Genomic DNA, 4089 nt, shown 5'->3' with positions numbered 1-4089 from the left:
CCCAGGCTGTCCTGGCTCCAAAGCCAGTGTGTTCCCCACCAGGCCACGCCCTGGGCACACAGCCAGGAGGTAGTAGACACCTGGCCTCGGGTTGTAGCTGTCTTCCACAGCCTCTTACAGGGTCCCTTGCTCGGCCTTCCTTTTTTCTTGCCTCTCTCCTCTCCCATGGGAGCATGATAAGCCAATCCATCAAAAAGAGGCACAGAGGGATGAATTATTAAACCACCCTCCGCAAGGTCAGCCTGGACCGCAGGCACCTCCCCCAGAGTAGTTCAAAGGCCTCGGCTTCTCACTAACATCACTTACATTTTCCTGTGTGGCATTTGGGTTAATATTATTGTCATGTGTTAATGTGAAAATGCTCGGTGAGTTTGGTGACGCATTAAATTACCCTCGGTTACACAATGGCATGAACAAGTCAGACTTTTATTTTCCAACTGGTGGCCGGCAGAGTGCAGAGCCACAGGATATGAGAGATGTGGCATGAGCAAGGAGGGTGAGAGCCCACGCCAGAGCCCAGGAAAACTAGTCTGGGGGGTGGTGAGGGTGGGGTTAACACCCTGTGTGGCTAGACCAGTGCTCCTCAGACTTGGAGGTGCACACGAATTACCCAGGTATCATGTTGAAATGCAGTTTCTGCTTCAGCAGGTCTGCGTGGGCCCTAAGAGTCTGATTTCCAACAAGTTCCCAGGAGATGCCATTGCTGCTGGTCCAAGGACACCCTACCCGTTGAGTAGCAAAGATTCGCGGGTTCTGAGCAGCTCCGTGAAGGAGAACGGAGAATACCATGAGGAAGGGTGGGGGCCACTCTAGACGCAGGTGATGTATTCCATTTTTTTTTTGAGGGACTCCAAACCTCAAAGTGCCTGTGCCCTTGTCTCACTCCGAAACCATTCACGTTTCAAGTCCCATGCCTGCCAAAAGGCCTCTCTCCCTCAATCTCGAGGACCTTTAAAAAGATCTGCTCCTCCAACCTTTCAGATGGTTAAGCCAGTTGTCCCTATGGGCCTCTCTGTATAGCAGAGGGGATGAGGCTTTTGGAAACGAGGCTAGCAGATAATAACTCAACCTCATATGCTCTTCTTCAGCGCTTATCGCCCAAGAAAAGCCATTGGGGAAGATTTATGGGGCAATAGGAACCCAAGAATATTTTGCCAGTGGTGACCCCGGTCACCTCCCCTCCGCCCCTCCATGGCTGCCTGTTTCGGGAGAGCCCAAGGCTGCAGGACTGACTGGGTGGCCATGGGCCCTCCATGCCTGGTCTGCTCAACAGCTTAACAGAGGCCTCCCGGGGAGACAAGCTGGGGGCTGTTTGTCTAGCAAAGGAGGCTCTGACCTTCCCACATCACTCGGCTGCCAGAAGCAATGTGAGATCTACTCTCTCCCACTCCTTCCAGCTCTCAGCTTTCCCCATAAAACTGAGCAGGCTGCCATAAACGGTGCCCCAAAATGATGATATCCAGGGCAGGTGATCATCTGGAAAGGCAGCAGGGCCAGTGTCCGGGGATGGGGTGGGTGCACGGCCTTGTCAGTGAAGGGCTGAGGCCAAGACTCTGCTTGGCTCTCCAGAGGGTCCTATGACCCCTGTGAATACATAGGGCCTGGGGACCCAGAGAGGCTGTCCCACAATGAAAACTGCTTTCTCTCAGAACAACCGATCAGGGCTTCTGTGACAGACGTATTCCTGAAAATTATTTGGGGCAACACAGCCGCAGACCTTTGGGCAGGGGTGAGTCACTAGGCCAAGCGTTTGTGTTTGACTTGAGGCAAGTCCTGCCCCTGTGTGGGTCAGTGCAGGCGAGGCCATGCTGGCCATGCTGGCATTTTCACAGCTCGTGAGGGAAATGGCCACCGGTCACATGGGGAAGGAAGGGCAGACCCTTCGAAGCCACCTGCAGCACCCTGATGCCTGACATGCTTTGGGCACCAGCAAGGCCTTTCATCCCGTTCTTATGTTTATCCAGGTTCCCATCTCCTCTGAGGGGGCTCAGGGAGAAGAAGGAGGGGAAGTAGAGAATAATCTGGAAGGCATGGAGACAGGTATGCTAGAGAGAGGGAAATGGCCAGAACCAGGAGGCGCTGTAGCATTTCTATTTAAAAATTCACAGAATTGGATGTTACGAGACCTTAACCATTTTAGAAGTAGGGAAAATGAGGCTCAGAGAATCTAAATGACTTGTCTAAAATTACACATTAGTGACCGAGCCAGAACTTTTACCCATGTCCCTCAATTTGTAAGTCTTTTTTATTTCTATCTCCTAAAACATATGATTTTAAAAAATTTTTTTAAATGTTTTAAAACAATCTAAAAATACAGAGGTAATCGCTATAATTTAATTTAATTTATGTATTTTTTTAAAGAAATCAAATGTTACAGGCACAGCTGAAATCCCATGGCCAGGGTTTTATTTCTATGACATATCGACGGGCATGTTAAGGCCTTTTAAAAACACCTGTTCATGTATCCTCTAGTCAGAGCCAGCAGGTAGCTATTGATAAGTAGAAAAACTGATGGGTCCAATCAAGAGGACACTGCTTCTTCCCCGGAGACCTCTGGACGGGAGGAACCCAGCTCGAGGAGGCGTGGGGAAAGCAAGGCAGGGGTGAAGCAGGGCGGCAGGAGGAGTCTGGCTGAACCAGGTGGTCTGAGAGACAAGGCTGGGCGGTGGGGACCTGGCCTCTCACTGCCGAGCTCTGCTCAAGGCCCCTGGGAAGCCAGCCCAGCGGGTATGGCGGGCCCAGCACATTCCTGATGGCTGTGTCCCTTACACAGGGACAGAAACCATTGGGCGCCATCTCATTCTGAGCAGGAAAAAAAGCGCCGAGTGGCCGGGGGTGGAGAATCCCAGAACAGAAGAAGAAGGAGGCCAGGTGAGATACCTGGTCTGGACAGACACACTTATCCGCTCCAGGGAGGGCTCAGTGATGAGGGAAGAGGTAGACTCATTTAATATCCAGCCATTTTAGGGTGAGCTAGCATTTCATGAAATAGATCTTTTTATTTTATTTTATTTTTTTAGGCGAGACAATCCTTGGTTGACCTCACAGATTGTGAGGACCTTGTCAGCTTACGATTCCTTATTTTTTATTTTTATTTTGTTTACACCTACAGCACCTGGTCTTCCTAGGTGGTCTCCCATCCAAGTACCAACCAGGCCCGACCCTGCTTAGCTTCTGAGATCAGGAGGGATAGGACTTGTTCAGGGTGGCATGACCGTAGACAAAAATGGGTCTTTTAGTGAATTTTAGTGATACAGAAATCTTTGACTTTTCACAAAAACAATAGTAGCTAATACTGGACACTTAAATGTGCTGGTTAAATATTTTTCTTAGATTAACTCAATTAGTCTTCACACACAAAAAGTCTAGAATAGTTACTGTTGTACCCCCAATTTACAGAAGAAGAAACCGAGGCACAGAGAAGTTGCCAAACTTCGCTTCAGCCACCCAGCTAATAAGTGACAAGGCTGGCTCTAATCTGGCTCGTTTAACCGTCATCAACAAGTGATGATGCTTTTTGCTGGTGTCACTCCCGGCCGGGGTCCCCACAGAGAAGACAACACCACATCCTTGAGGCAGGAATAAAAATTGTCTCTGGAGTCAGCACGTGACATAAATTGGGAAAAGAATGTATGTTTATGGGAGTTAGAGAACATGCTGTTTGCCCTCGATGAACTTAAAGTCCAACTGGAAAATAAGATGCACATGGAAAGGCAGCCTTTATCTTATGTGTCTCGGAGATGACCCATCGAAACTCAGGAAACAGTAGATTACATAGCATAAGATGCATTTATGTGCAATAAAAAAAAAAAATGCGGAGAAATGACTCAGACTAACTTGGGGGAACGGTTACCTTTGGGGAGGAGTGAGGAGAGAAGGATCGGAGTGGGGCTTTCGCTGCAGCTGCGTTGTTTTATGTCTTTAGGGAAATATCTTAAACAGAAAATAGTCACAATAAATAACCATTTCTTAACATTGTTAGTCCCTGGAGATAACCAAATGTGAGACCAGGTCCTGGCCCAAGAGGAATTTAGACTCTAGTTGAGTAGACAGACATCTCCAGGAAAAGACGATTAAACTTGCAGCGGG

At 48.7% G+C, this 4089-nt stretch overlaps 1 pseudogene; it reads right to left on the bottom strand.

Moving 5' to 3' along the window:
* Nucleotides 1–3103: 3103 nt before the first annotated feature.
* LOC111731145 lies at nt 3104–3222 on the bottom strand (annotated as a pseudogene).
* Between the last annotated feature and the right edge of the window lie 867 nt (nt 3223–4089).

Source organism: Pteropus vampyrus, unplaced genomic scaffold, assembly GCF_000151845.1.
Source record: "Pteropus vampyrus isolate Shadow unplaced genomic scaffold, Pvam_2.0 Scaffold350, whole genome shotgun sequence".
Lineage (NCBI taxonomy): Eukaryota > Metazoa > Chordata > Mammalia > Chiroptera > Pteropodidae > Pteropus > Pteropus vampyrus.
The sequence above is the reverse complement of the archived record's forward strand: the minus strand, read 5'-3'. Positions and strand labels throughout refer to the sequence as shown.